Genomic DNA, 16,080 nt, shown 5'->3' on the forward strand with positions numbered 1-16,080 from the left:
CACTCTGCTTCCTCTGTACTCTACTTTCTGTTTCATCCTTCTCTCCTTTTCTGTTTTCTCAAGCTGGCTGAGATTCCCTGTAGGTTAGAAAGTGTTAATTATGCCTTAACACTTCTGGTCATTCAATCTAAGTACTAAATAGCCTCCCAGCCAGATATCTCTTCAGAGGCTGCCAGCGGGTGGGGATGTCGGTCTCTGGCCCAGATGTGCACTGCGGCTGGCCTGCAGAGCTGTCTGCGTTTCTGGTGTTCAGGTGTGGGTGTGATTTGAGTGGCTGTGGACAGAGCATACTCCACTTCGCACAGCCTCCATCGCATCCTACTGTCCACTACAGAGGATTTGTTCCTTATTCTAGCTCATCTGTGCTGCCAATTCTATCTAATGCCTTCTCTTTGATTTCTTCTTCTTGTGTAGATCTAACAGGTAATGTTAATATAGTCTTTCCCTCTCTACCTATTCACCTTTCTAAGTGACTCTGTACACTGTATGTAGTAAATGCATTTAGTACCTATATGCAGTGTGTAGGCCATGTCTGGACACATTAATTAATTTGAGCCCTCTTTCCTCCTGAAAATGGTTTTACTTCTTTTTTTGTGTGGTACTGGGGATGGAACCCAAGGGCATTCTACCTCCGAGCTACACCCCCAGCCCTACTTTTTAGTCTCTTTTAATTTTCTAATTTTTAATTTTTTTTGGTGGTACTGGGGTTCCTAGAAGCCCTTCTACCTCTGGGCTACACTCCCAGACCTATTTTATACTTTTTATTTGGAAACAGGGTCTCTTAAGCCAGCGCGGCTGACTTCCAACCTGCCGCGATCCTCCTGTCTCCGCCTCCCAAGCGCAGGGATTACAAGTGTGTGCCACCATGCAGGCTAGTCTTTTTTATTTTTAAAACAGGGTCTTACTGAGTTGCAAAGGTTGAGACTAAGTAGCTGAGGCTGTCTGAACCACAATCCTCTGGTCTCTGCCTCCTGAACAAGCGTGTGCCTTGTAACCATGCCCAGCCTTCGACTTCTTTTTAAACTACATAATTAGTTTCCAGATTATTCAAATGACCTACTATACTTTTTTAAAAATTTGTATGATACATTTAAGCAAATGGCACACATTGAGTGCCACTCTGGCCCAGAAGCAAGCAGTATTTCACTCTCAGGGTTGGAACAGGACACCAGGCCTCCTATCCCCACTGCAACCAGCAGGGACACTGAGGTAGTAAATTCTTGAAGAACTGTGAGGCAAAATGTCAGGTGATCAATAGAGTCAAGGAACAGTATGCACCTGGGGGAAGGGCATTCGACAGCATGGCATATTCTGCAAAGCTCATATATCGAAGCAGAAATAGTAATTGAAAGGTTAACCCTGGGTTGAAAGGAGGAGCTGGAGCCAGTGGTGAGCCTGGCTGGGTCTAAGAACCTACCTGGGGGCTATGGACCCACCTCTCACTGGCAATCTGGAGTGGGTGAATGATTAGCCTTTGCATATCTGCAGGATGAAATTAGTAACTTGTCTATTCCTTAGAATTATTGGGAGGCTTTAAATTAGACAGATAAAAACACTTACCACTTCACTTCTCAAATATAGATGTTGCTGCTGGTGTTCCTATTAGATATTCCAAAATAAAATAGACTGCCTGGGGCCAAATCCCAGTATTATGTTGTCACAGATCAATTCCAGAAACCCTGTACATGATTTTCACTTTTTTTCAGGTTATCAAAATGTATAGTGCTTAAGCAAAGTGAACCAAAAGAAGTTGTTTACTTTTATAATAATTAACTTTCAAAATGTTTTGTGGCAACTTAAATATCCTAGGCATTTTATAAGCTAAATATATCAAAATTCTTGTCATTTACCCAGCTCAGATTTTCTCAATGTCAGATTTATTTGATTGTCATGAATGTCTCCAACAAGATTTCCTCATTTTGACTCATTAGGACATCTTTTTACTCACTAGCTTTAATTTTGTAATACATAGAAAAGCAGGCAGAAGATATTAGTTATTATATTTGCTATTTGGATTCAATGTGTGGAAAAACAGATTTTAAGCCAATATAATTTTATAAAGGAACTTCTGAAATCCATGTTTGTTCAGAATATTTTGAAGAAGTTTGTGATGGTGTACCATCTTCATAGACATTGCTGCCTATACTAGAAAATAAAACAGATGTTGTGAGGTGCAACTGAACTAGTCTACAACCCTGCCATTTGGGATTCACATTAGAGCTTCTTGTCCTTAAGTATGGCCTTGGAAAGTTGTACAACACTTCTGAAACACAATATCCTTATGTGTTGGATACAGATCCAAGTGTGGCATAGGGTCCTGCACAAAGTGGGAGCGAGGTGAGTTCTTTTGTGTGATGAGGAGGCTGATTTTGCCCTGTCCACAGGCAGTAACTAAGTTCTGAAGATCATAGGCATCAACACTTCTGAGCTGGTTTCTGTTTTCTGCATTTATGTGAATTGGAATAAACCTCAAAGGGGAAGGAACATAGTTCCGAGTCTTTAGAAAAGCCAGAAATCCAGTTTGTAAATGACTGTTCAAAGCCAAGTATTATAAGTCAATTAGCATTTCTAAAGTGGGTTGGTGACTAGTATTTTGCTTCACATTTCTCCAATTCATCCCAAACAAGAATCTTTCTACATATTTATTGTGATCAAAGGTAGGTTGGAATTTGTTAGAAATTCTGATCATCCTTTTATGTTTTATGACACCAACCAGCACATCAGATGGCTATGCAAATGGACCTCCCCTCTCTAGCTCTTCTGCATGACAGCCTCTGGTGGCTGGCTGCAGTATAAGGGTAGAAATTCCGTAGGAGGATAAAATAGGGAGATGGTATGTGGTTTTGACCACCACTGCATGCAGTGTGAAGGTTTCAGTGAAATCACAGATGTGCATACTTGCACACTTACACATATACACTCACATGCTGTCCACAATCACCCTCACATCTTCACACTCAGCACTTACTAGGAAGGTCACTTCCTAATCAAATGAGTGACTTTCACTTTGTGTTCTATGGCAAGCAGAGCTACAATGGTGTGGTTGTATTTAACGCAGTACTAATTTCCAGGCTAAAGGCAAACCTGTTGGAATGAGTGCACTGGGATTGGAGGCCTCTGCCCTGTTCTGGCTTTCTCATTTTTAATATGGAAAAGAACTGTCTCTGGAGTCCAGTTGCAGAGAATTCAATATGGGTATGATTCTTTTCTCAGCAAATATATCTGGCAGAAGTGTCCTGTGTCAGGGCTTTCGGGAGCTGCGTGGGATTCTGAACGTGAGTTCAGTAATGGAATCCAGATTTATGATCTCCTTCTCCCCCGTGTTCTGCAAAAACAAATGCAACATGTTGGGCTCAGTGTCTGAGATGATACTACCATCTGCACCCAAAGTGCCTCAGCTCAATTCTGAGTTTCTAGGAAGACAAAAAGATAGTAGACATCTATCAAAATCAAACAGCGACCGGCTCAATGTTGTTTACTCTGCTTATGAAGTTGCTTTCCCAGCAGCATCAGCATCGGCATCAAATACTATCATTAAGCCTCTTGCAGCCTGATACCATGTAAGACAATGTGTTCCTATAGTCACCTCAGGTATTGGTTTTTGAAAGATACCTAGCCAATTTTGCTCTGATATCAATTTCTTTCTTGTTAAAAATAGGTTATTTTTATGCTAATTAAAATCACAATATAATCAAATTTTGTTTGCAATATCTATAAAATATGTTTCAAAAGCTCCAAAGGGTGCTGGGGTTAAGTATCTTTGCCACAGAGATGGAGTGCCACAGTATCCTTAATCATCCACTGATAGCTGGCTTCAAGGCCATTGTCAGGACATGAATAGCACACAGATATCCATGCACTTGGAAACAGAAATTTAATTCCACAAAGATCCTCCTGTTTTTTATGTTACTGACCTGCTGTTTGTTCATAATTGTTCGTTTTGTTTTACTATTTTTATAAAGTTTCCTAAAATAGCAGGTTTAAAATTCAGAAAAAATATTAATCCAGATAAAATGTTAATTGTAAATTATGGAAATAGCCAGGCATGGTGGTCCACACTTGTAATACCAGCATTTGGGAAGCTGAGACAGGAGGATCTGGGTTTGCGAACAGCCTCAGCTACTTAGTGAGGACCTTTGCAACTTAGTGAGACTCTGTTTCAAAATAAAGAATAAAAATAGGTCAAGGGGTGTTGCTCAGAGGTCGAATGCCCCTGGGTTCCACCCCCAACCCACAAAAAAAATTTATGGAAATAGCCCTTTAAGGGAATGATGCTAAAAGTTTCCTATCAACTCCTATTCCTGTTGAGAAATTTGCTGAATGTGAAGAATATATTAACTATTTCAACTCAGCAAATGTCTCCAGGTGATCCTTAAATATTAATGCAGTCTTCCAGGGGGATTGCCATTACAGCCAGTGAGTAGGCAATGAAGCAAAACTAAATAGGCACGATCAGTTCTTCACCATCATGAAGTCCTGACACTCTCACCATTCCATGTGCATTGCCACTTTTGTCCACCACACAGACATATAAAGGAGATGATCTTAGAACCCACCGAACTAGAGAGTTGAAAAGTTTACCCTTCAAACCAGACTCGGCTCTCTAGAAACCCACGCTCTGGGCAGTGCCAGTGAGCTGTCTCTGTCTGGATCCTCAGCAGAGACTGTAAAACACAGGTAGTTCCCACACCCACACACTAGGGCTATTTACAGGTGAGCACATTTCTGAAATAACTGAGGATGATTGGGGTATATGCTATGAGTCTGAGCCCATGTTTAGTGGGCTGAGCAGGTCTGGCTTTCAGGGAGAACAGATGAAGCTTGTGTTAATGAGATAGAGGAAAAGGAGAATGTGCAGGAGAACATGCAGGAACATCTAAATTTTGCTAATTTCCCTGCTTTCAGGAATGATAAAAAATCCTGGACTCTGTAAATCATGTGTGCCAGAATGCCACACATCAAGAAGCATGAATTCTGCTTAAAAACTGGGCAGTACTGAGCTCAGCATTCCAGCCATGGGTGAGCTCTGCTATCAACAAGGGTCATGACCTCATACATGGCTTAATTCTTTTGATGGATTAATAATTTGAATGGATACTGGGTAGTAGGCAGGTGAGACATGGTTGGAGGAAGTAGGTCACTGGGGATGTGCCTTGGAGACTGTATCTGCTCCAGGTTCGTGTTCTCTCTCTCTCTCTCTCTCTCTCTCTCTCTCTCTCTCTCTCTCTCTCTCTCTCTCTCTCTCTCTCTCTCTCTCTCCTGTCTGCTTTCTGGCTGCTAGGAGCTGAGCATCTTTCTTGCACCAGACCCTCCTGCCACCATGACGTTCTGCCTCACCTCAGACCCAAAGCATTGGAGCTGGCTGACCCTGCACTGAAACCTCTGAGACCTTGATCCGAAATACATCTTCCATCCTTTCTGTTTTGGTTGCAGGAATGAGAATCTGACCAATGCAGTAGATCTCCAGATTTAGGTTAGAGAAGGTAGTGTGGTTTTCCTGGCAGGAGAACCATAGAGACCAGAGCGTTTGCAACACCCAGCTTTCAGGCAGCCTGTGGTGCTGCCCTCTCAATGTCCACTGGGCACTGCACTGCCTGCCCATGGCTTTCTCTATATATCTGATAATAGTCTGCCCTCTGTGTTGAAAGAACACATTCAAGACCACAGGGAAGAGATGCTGGAGATAGGAGCACCAACTCATAACTTTCTTTCTGATATAGTTCTTAGACTGAAAATGAAACAGGGCTTTGGGGGTGTGTGTGGAACATTCTTTTCTACAGGGATTTTATATGAAGACAAGGGCTGTATGATTTCACTTGTACAGATCTCCAAAGTACACCCTGGGAAGTGGGAGCTATTTTGGCTTTCTTTATAAAATCCAATGGGATCATCTGTTTCTTGCTATTTAAGACCTGAGGGTGTGGCGGGGCGCATGTGCCTGAATCAAGAGATACCCCGGGCATGGACAGTGACACCCATGCAGGAGGACCACTGAGGAGCATCTCTGTAAGCACATGTTCATAACCACCTGGTGCCCAGTTGCCCACTGCATTCAGCCTGTGTGCTCCTGCTCAAACTGAAGCCATGACACCTTTCTAGCTTCCTTCATGCAGCCTTAAAAATTACCTAGAAAAGACAAGAGCTTGCCTAGTTAATTGAGATAATTAACACATTGTAGCCTGTTTTACGTGTTTTCCACTAGATTTTTAAAGCAATAGTAGTTTCTGCTTCTTCCTGAGATGTGGTCTCGGCTAGCTTATTGCTCCATGTCAGACCAAGAAGAGCTCACACAGCTGCGTTTAAGAAGAAACGAATAGGTTCTGCTGTGCTTCCTTCATTACTCCCCTGAGCATCCTGAGCCATCACCTCTGGCCTTAGTGGTCAGTTGTTCCACAGTGGGGTGCACCATTTCAAGCTTCAGGACCAGTGATCTATTCTTAGCTTCTGCCCTGCTTCCTGTTTAGCTCATCTGCAAGGATATTATCTTTTGCCAAATGCCTGACCAGAGGAGTATCTCATTTCTCCTCTTGATTTATGCAGGCGTTGAAAATGTTCCCATCTTTTTCTGGCAATCCCACTCTAAGTTCTCTCCCCAAGACAAAGTGTACCCACTCAGGACAGTTTATCCCCTTCCCTACCCTGGAGTAGCAACTCTGTGCTGAAAAGACCTTCTAAGAAGCAGCTGTCTTGCAGGAAGCACTTGAAAACTTTTCTAGACTGTTTATCTTCCCATAGTCATACACAAAGCCACCCATTTCCCATATCATAACTAGGACATTATTTCTGAAACCTGAGTTCCAATGTACTCTCCTTGCCCTGAAAGCCTCATGTAGATCCACACTGTTTCCATCTTAAAACTAAAATGACGGATGTTGTTTAAGTATCCCTTCTGGCCCATCAAGCTCTCCTCTGATACCGTCTTGCTAAGTCAGATGGAACCTAGATCTCACCTCCCCCAGGGAGTATCCTCAGACCACTCCCTTCTCCATCTTCTCTTTCTGGATCTGATTGCCTTCCTGCACAGTCATGGAGCAGGGAAAAGTATCAACCAGTTTAATCTGTCTATATCCTCCAATACTGTGTAAGCTCCTTAGCTCAAGGAACATCTATATTTTGCTAATTTCTCTGCCTTCATAATGATCCCAAGCCCTAGACTCAGTAAATCGTATTGTAGGGTTGGAGTCCAACTTACTCTAGTGGGGCTCAGATTGCATCAGAGCCAAGCATGTGTATTTGAATAATGTCTAAAGGTAAACACATGATTCTAACCAGAGTTGAGGGCCACTGCCTTAGCTTATAAAGGAGGGAAAATACCACTAGTGCCACAAGACAGCAGGGGATAAAAAGAGAAAGTGTGGTCTAACTGGGTCCCTTGTGAGGAAACACTGAAGATGGCAGACATGAAGAAGAAGGAGTGTCTCCAGGTCACGTGAATTTATTAAGCACTTGCCATAAACATCATGCCAGGGGTGGTATATGTTCTGTGCTTTCAGGAAGTCTAGGAATGGGTCTGGTCGTGAGTATTTCCAGTGAGCTCAAGTTTAATCAGGCCCCCTTGAATAATCTCTCCTTACCTCATTGATGTAGTACTTGCCTCTTTGTGTATTGACTGGATGAGCAGTGGAGACCTGCTAGGAATTCATGGAGCTCCCAAGATGGCCAGATGAGCTGCTCATAGGCGCAGAGGATGAGGGCGGGGCACACACTACGCTCTCATTTGGCATCTGAGGGAGAGGCAGGCATGCCAAGCTCCAGGAGAACTTGGGAGGGGCAGGGCAAGGCTTGGGGAGGGTTAGGAAGTCCCTGAGGGGAGGTAGAACTTGGTGTCACTTTGAATGCGGTTTAACTGGATGAGTCTAGGACGAGTACAGAGGCTTGAAATCTCAGGGGGTGGTAATGAGGAGAGCAGGGCGCAGAGGTGCCTCTGGGCATCCCCGTGCAGCCCAGCTTGACTGGCCTTGGAGAAGAGGGTGATGAGTTGGCGAAGGGAAAGAGGAGGAGAAGCCAACGACTTGCTGTGGTCAGACTTCAGTGGAGGAGTGGAAGGCTGGGAGTTGTCCTGGGTGCTGAACAGGCTTCTTGAGAAAAGAGATAGAAAGTCCAGAGAATTTTATACACTGGAATAAGTGAATAAGCTCAGTTTCTTTCTATGATTCTGATTTTATTTATTTATTCATTTGCTTTATGTTTCTCAGTAAATTATTGACTCTGTCTTAAATTTTAACAAAAAAAAAGATTTCTTGCTGGATGAATGATCCTTAGCCATCATTGCACAACAAAAGTCATGCAGGTGGACTTGGATTCTTTGATGGGATTTCCTGCACGGGTGGTCCCTGTGAGTTTTTGAGGTTGAGGCCTCCAACAGAGGGAACTCAGGACCTTCTGGGATTAGCATTGGCAAAATGTAGTAGAAGCATTAATACATAGATTTCCAAAGTCAGGGGTATGCTTCATGGGATACACTGACATGTCCAGGGAGCAGAAGTAGCTGGAGGAGCAATTGTGGTCACTGAATAAAAATAATGGGGTGGGGAAGAACCCAGGGGTTCTAAGTAATTTTGTTTTTCTCTGAAAAGAAAAAAGTAAGCCAATAATTTAGGAAGTCAATGGTTTAATAGCATCAGGAAAATGTTTCAACTTCCAAGCTAAGTTACTGATCTTTAAGTGGAAGGTAATTTGCTAAGCAGTCTAGCTTGAAGGTTAGGCAAACATATCACCAGTAAGGACATTATTGGTATAGATGTTTGAAATAGGCAAAGACCCTTTTATGACTTTTTTTTCCCAAAAAGTGAGGGTTTGAAGGCTGAGCCACAAGCCATCCCTGCAGCAGAGTCAGTGAAGTGCGGAGGGTGGTTTTGAATGATAACTGAGGCCAAAGCCGCTCAGAGCACTGTTCTCTTTTTCTTTTCTAGCTTGAAACCAGGCTGCATCTTTTTACACTTAGTAAAAAGAGTGCTCTGAGTCTTCAACCCAGAGTGCCAAGCTGTAGCCAAGAGCACATTTTTAGAACAGATTTGTCAGCCCCACAAGGCCACCTGAAAAAGATCTTCCTGGTTTGCAGTGTCCTATTTTTCCCCTGAATCACTTTGTATCTGATTAAGACAGTTATGATTTTCAGCATGGGAGTCTGCATGCAGATTGGGCACTACTTTGAAACCTCTTGTAGGATGGATATTTCATGACTGGTAGCCTCAAACCCTAAACCTCTCTGAAATAAAACATTCCTCTAATTTTTTGTGTTGGTTATTAAACTAGGGATATAAAAATGAAAGAAACTGTCCTTTAACTTACTGAGAAATTGAAATATATAATTATTTTTGTGTGTGGTACTAGGGTGTACCTAGGGGCCTTCTACTCTGGGCTATACCTTCAACCATGTTTTATTTTTTATTTGGGAACAGAGTCTTGCTAAGTTGCTGAGAGCCTCACTTTAGTTCCTGAGGCTGTCTCTGAACCTGTGATCCTCTTATCTTTGCCTTTTCATTACTGGCTGGAACATATAAAATAAAAATGTCATTGAGTGAAAAACAGCAGAAAAAATTTAAATTTTATCTCTGTAATGATGACACTTTAGAAAGAATAACTGTCTAATGAGAAATTATTTTATTTTATAATGTCTCAAAATCTCTGACTGATAGCCATTTTAGATATTGCTGCTAGAACTTATTAAAATGATGTCTAACCCTATTAAATGTTTACTATATGCAATTTTCAGATTGCTTTTCTTAGAAATTTTGTATATTGCTGGATGTGGTGGCATGCACTTGTAATCCTAGCATTCAGGAGGCTGAGATTGGAGGATCGTGGTTTGTGAACAGCCTCAGCTACTTAGTAAGGCCTTTTGAAACTCAGTGAGAACTTGTTTCAAAATAAAGAATAAAAAATAGGGCTGGAGGTGCATCTTGGAGGTAGAATGCCTCTGGGTTCCATCTCCAGGACCGCAAAAAAAAAAAAAAAAAAAAAAAAAAAAAGAAATTGTGTGTATTGAGAACTGGATGCTTGAAAAATATAGATGCTTTTTGAGCAGGGCAAGGTGGCAGACACCTAAAAGACCAGTACTTGCAAGGTTGAGGCAGGAAGATTGTAGGTTCAAAGCCAACTTCAGCAACTCAGTAAGACTCTCAGAAACTTATCAAAATCCTGTATCCAAATACAAAATAAAATAGGGCTGGGGGATGTAGCTGGAGGTAAAGTGCCCCTAGATTCAGATCCCGGCACCATAGAAAGAAAAAAAATGTTTTTTGGTTGTTAAAAAAAGACTTGAGCTGGGTGTGGTGGTGCATACTTACAATCCCAATACTTGGGAGGCTGAGACAGGATGATCACAAGTTTTCAGCCAGCCTGGTGAGACCTTGTGTCAAAATAAAGAATAAAAAATTAGGGCTAGAGGTGTATCTCAGAGGCAGAATGTCCCTTGGGCCAAGCGTGGTGGGCACACTTGTAATCCCCGCGTTTGGGAGGCGGAGAAAGGAGGATCATGCAGGTTCGAAGCCAGCCGCGCTGGCTCAAGAGACCCTGTTTCCAAAATAAAAAATATGAAAAATAGGTTTGGGAGTGTAGCCCGGAGGTAGAAGAGCTTCCAGGAACCCCAGTACCACCAAAAAATAAAAAAATAAAAAAAATAAAAAAAGAATGTCCCTTGGCTCAATACTCAGTACTTTAAAAAAAAGAGAATGACTTAAAAAAATTGTAATTACAAAGCCATCTCTATTGGGAGACAGAGTGACTTTCAAGGCTGTGTACTGACAGCTTGGGTGTCAGCCTGGGGCACTCCAGGGAGATGCTGGAGACTCCAGGAGGTGAGGCCTGGTGGGAGGAACTTAAGTCACTTGAAGAGGACCGTGTCCCTCGCCTGTCTCTTCTCCTCTTTGCCCCAATGGATGAGCAGTTTGTTTGCCATGTGCTTTTGTTGTTTTGTTTGTATTTTTTTTGGTACTAGGGATTAAACCCTGGAGGGATCTACATCTGAGCTACACCCTCTGCCCTATTTTATTTTTATTTTGAGACAGGGTCTCACTAAGTTGCTGAGGCTGGCTCCCAACCTGTGGTCCTCCTGTCTCAGTATAGACATGCGCCTCCAGGCCCAGCTTGCATGCGCTTTTGATGTTGGTCAACACACAGGCTAAAGAGGCAGGACCAAACCCCCACAGGCTGACACCTCCCAAACTGTAAGCCACAACAAAGCTTTCCTCCTCCTAAGCTGACAACCTCAGGCATTTTATTGCAATAATGGAAAATCGAAAGAGTAGACCCGGACACGTTCCTTCCATGCTGGAGACAGAAAACTCACATAAAATGACTGAGATGTCAGGAGAACGGGGCCTTTGCGCTGATGGCCGTGCCAATGGCTGCTGTAAGGACGGATCCAAGTAGATCCGGGATGGAGAGTGTGGGTGTGCTGGGACACGAAAGCTTTGCTCTTCAATGCTGATTCTCTGCCCCACTGGTGGCGACTTATCTCTTCTCTTCTTTGAGGGAACTTAGTCCCAGTAAGCCCTCTCTCAGCACTGTATTTGCCTTGGGCCCCACGAGGGAGGACTCCAGCTGTCTCTGTGAGCGTTCTCAGACACACCCCTGCCCACACAGCCAGTGCTTTTCTGTCTCCTGATGGCTCTTCCTTTGACCTCTGACTGGCCTCTCTCCAGGAGCTGAGAAACCCTGATGCTCCCCGCTCAGGTCTCTGCTGGAGTCGCCCCCACCTCTGGCTGCAGGACTCTTGCTGGAGTGGCCCTGCGGTCTTCAGGGGTTCTCCACATGGTGGATGCCCTGGTGACCACAGGTCTGGGCAGCACACCTGTTATTTCCTGAAGAGTGATCAGAGCTTTGAAGGCATATTACTGCTACTGTTGAATGCTGCCTGGCGGGGCACTGACCCGGCCGTCTTCCCGGTGTTGCTCACACCAGCAGACAGGAGACCACGGCATCTCTGTGAGCGCCTGCCCCTTGCCCTGGCCCTGGGAATGAGAGTGTCGAATGCACCCACAGCTTGAGTGGAGTCAGAATTCAGACAGAGTGCAAGAGTTCCTGGGCCTCGGATGACTTTGCGTGAGCCTGTCGGTTACTGGACTGTCACTCAATGCTGTTTGGAAACCAAACATGAGTTGTGGAGAATCTGAAAAAGCTGATCTTACAAGACAGATGGCCACTAGAATTGAATTTGAAGTATTTTTAGGCTGATTTATTTATTTATTTATTTATTTTTGGTGGTACTGGGGTTCCTGGAAGCTCTTCCATCTCTGGGCTCCCAGACCTATTTTATTTTTGGAAACAGGGTCTCTTAGGTCTCTTAAGCCAGCGTGTCTGGCTTCGAACCTGCGTGATCCTCCTGTCTCCGCCTCCCAAGCGCAGGGATTACAAGCGTGCACCACCACGCCCGGCTTTTTAGGCTGATTTAAAAAGATAAAATCAATCGTTAATGATGCTTTTTCAGAGCCCAAAGAAATAACTCTTGAGAATTTAACAGAGGGTATGGTTGTCAGGAACATATTTTATTCTAAAAATAATGAGGCCACACATTGGGTTTAGGGGATCAGAGTGGGAGTGAGTTATATTTAAGAAGAATCTGGAAAAATATCCAAATTAGTGCTGAGAAGAAAGATACACCACCGGAAAGCTGCTCCTGGTACACCCTAACACGCAAAGAAGCCGGCCTACGCGTCTCCCACGTGTTCAAGGAGAACTTTATTCTGTGGGCCTCCATGTGTTTTACTTTCAAGAAAACACAGACTCGAAGAATCCAGTGTCTAAAGCCAGATGGACCGGAGAAATGTTCCCGATGTGTAACTATTTGTGAGACTGAATTGTAGGATTAGGATACTTTTACTAAAACAATGTCTGAAAACCTAAGCATCTGCTTGAAGAGATTGTCTCCAAGCCTACTGGGTGCAACTGCAGTGCTTAAGGGGCTGGGTCTCCTGCTGAGCGCACCTGCTTGCCTTTGGACCCACCTTCCCAAGCTGCGGCTGCAGGGCCTCAGGCCGGATGCCAGCTGTCCTGCAGAGCATCCCTGGGACAGCCAACCTGCAGCGTGAGCAACGTCCATGGCTCCCTGAGGCAGCCCGACCGCAGCAGCCTGTGGGTGCTGAAGCTGATGAGAGGTACTGCGCCGCCCTGTGATGAACACCCCGCCTGCAGAGCAGGGCTCAGCCTGGTCCAGCGTTCTCAAGTGGCCTGGAGCCCAGGTCCAGACAGTTCACTGGCAAATGTCCCTTTCCCACAACCCCTCAAGCTGGACACTGTTTTTAGGGCTTTGATTTAGAGTCTGGGATGTTGAATTTTATTTCTGTGAAAGAAGCCTCTCTGTCTCCATGGTCAGATTTTCCCTACAGCGCCTCTCCTACATTTACGACCTGGACTCACAGCACACGTTAATCTTTATTATATCAATCTGGAAGTGCCTTTTTTCATTTTCCTAAACATAAGATTATTTCCATGCTTGATTTGTGTTTTTCTTTTTAGTTTTCCAGATTTGTTGGTTTCTTCAAAATTCAAATAAGAGTCTTTCTATCTTTGAAAGCCCATTACCTGAGAGTACAGGGAAGAATTTCGGGAGCTGGAGTCGGCTTTCCAGAGCACTCTCAGCAGCTGCTACTTACGATCTTATTATGTCAACACCGTATGCATACTGTCCTAAAACTCTCCCTGGACACTGATCCCCTCCCTACAGAGTGGAGTGCCACCGGCCAGGGACAGGAAAGACAGCACCAGAGAAGCTTAAAGATCCTACGTTGTCCCAGGCAACACATCTGCCGAAAGCAGAAGCCCCACGCGTCTCGCACTTTGTACCGACTCTCGCTGAAGAGCCCTGACTCCGGGACAAGTTTCGGCCTGCTCGGGAGCAGGGACTGTGTTGGGCCACGGGGACAAGTTTCAGCCTGCTCAGGGACACTGATTACAACCTATTTCCTGTGAGTAACGTTGTCCTTGTTCGGGGCAGATTACCTGGGTCTAGAAAACCTTCGCATGTGTCGTAACAGAGGACTTTTCATAACTATATAATCAAATTAATATTCTACAGATATATTTCCCAGTTTCTGCATTCTTCTTCCTTGTACAGCACTGGCACACGGGGGCAGTAAACAAACGTGTTCCAAGTGAGCTAAGAAGTACATGTGCTTAGGAACTGAAGTGCGATGTGGGCTTCATCTCTTTTCTCTTTAAATAGAGCATGCAGAAGGCTAAGGAGAAGGCAGCAGTAGTCCCACAGCAACGTCACCTCCACGTACAACTGCATCTGGAGTTTATGCGTCTGACACACCTGATAAATGCACCTTAGTTATGAAACGGAACCACAGCGGCTGCGTGTCTCTGCGGCTTACAGAATGTGGGTGCCTGGGAGACCTGAGGTGCGCGGTCAGTCCAGAGTCTCGCGCTGAGGGAAATGGATGGAGGCACAGAGACAACGAGGTTAGCACAGCTACTCCTTCACTGAAAGAATTTTGGAAGGTCTGCCGAACGGTGACTGCCATCAAGTTCTAAGTGGTAGCTGAAAGCCTGCATTATATTCAAAGGTGCATGGGCCATAAGAAGACAGACGTCGTGTCAGGCTGGCAAACAGCTGCTGGAAGATGACTGTGCCAGGGAGCCGAAGTCGCCGCACACCCAGGGAAAGGGGCGGCCCCCATTCATCCCACACCAGCTGCTGTGCCTTCAAAACCTGCCTCATACAGATCCAGCTTAAAACTGTGGAAAGCCACGTCGTTTCATGCTCCATTAAGTAAATTGTGATATTTCCTCAAGCCCAGTTTCCAAAATATGGAATGCCCCATTTCTAGTCCTTTTTTAAATATTAAGAAAAATGTCAAATTCTACCTTTATATTTTTACCAAAAAACAAAACAAAAAAAATAGTTCTGTGGGTCTTTATTTAATGGTGATTTTAAAAAAATTTGGTGTAGGACTTTGTGGACATTTCTTTATTCAATTAAAATAATCATCATTGGAAACCCATGGACCATTCATTTTCTTTTTCTTTTTTTTTTTTTTTGTTGTTGTATTGAGGGTGGAACCCAGGGACTTTCTAACTCTGGGCTATACTCCCAGACCTATTTTATACTTTATTTGGAAACAGAGTCTCACTAAGATGCTGAGAGCCTCACTAAGTAGCTGAGGCTGGCTTTGAACCATGCAATCGTCCTGTCTCATTCTCCTAAGCACTGGGATTACAAGCTTGCAACACCATGCCTGACTTCCCTTCCTTTTCTTTTCTTTTCTTTTCTTTTCCTTTCCTTTCCTTTCCTTTCTTTCCTTTCTTTCTCTTTTTTGTGGAACCAGGGATGAAACTCAGGGGCATTCTACCTCTGAGCTACACCTCAGCCATATTTTTTATTCTTTATTTTGAAGCAGGGTCTCATTGAATTGCAAAGAGCACTGAGGCTGTCCACAAACTACGATCCTTCTGTCTCAGCCTCCCAAATGCTGGGATCACAAAGGTGCGCCGCCACGTCCGGCTTCATTTTTGTGAGGAGGAAGTGGTCTGGAGGAATAGAGTGCCTTCCTGATTTTCCAAACGCACAGCTAACTTCACATCTGCAGCAGGTGGCTCTGTGAGAAAGTCCACATCAGGACAGAGCCTCTCTCTAGGAGCACCTGGGACGCTTTTCTTTAATTCCAGCTTCATTTCATTAGTTTCAAAACCCGGTACTTACGGTATTTCATTACACAGCTCAGGTGCCATGGAAGTAGGTGTCTGTCCCATCTGTGACTCTCATGATCTAAAATCAGGAATTCAGACACCCAGAGAAAAGACTGTATGGGTCGAGGCTACCTGGACATTTAAGTCAGCTTGGGAAACATGAGGTTTGTCATAGTGTTTAGATATTGGAAAAATTAAATAAATACAGCTTAAATCTGTGGTAGGCAGCACTGCCAAGAAGGACCACAGGTTGCTTCCATGATAGTCAGCTTAGAGGGATGTTGTGTCCATGGGCTGGCTGCTGGTCCTCTTTGGACCATGATGTCACATGGGTGGCTTGCCTGTCCTCATTCCTGGCAGGTCCTGTAGCTGCCATGAGCAGGACGTCCACGTCACAGAGAGGTACTGGGAGCCCAGCGGGCACGTTAGGATTGGTCTAAAGCAGAG

This window comes from Muscardinus avellanarius (assembly GCF_963383645.1).
Source record: "Muscardinus avellanarius genome assembly, chromosome: 14".
NCBI lineage: Eukaryota > Metazoa > Chordata > Mammalia > Rodentia > Gliridae > Muscardinus > Muscardinus avellanarius.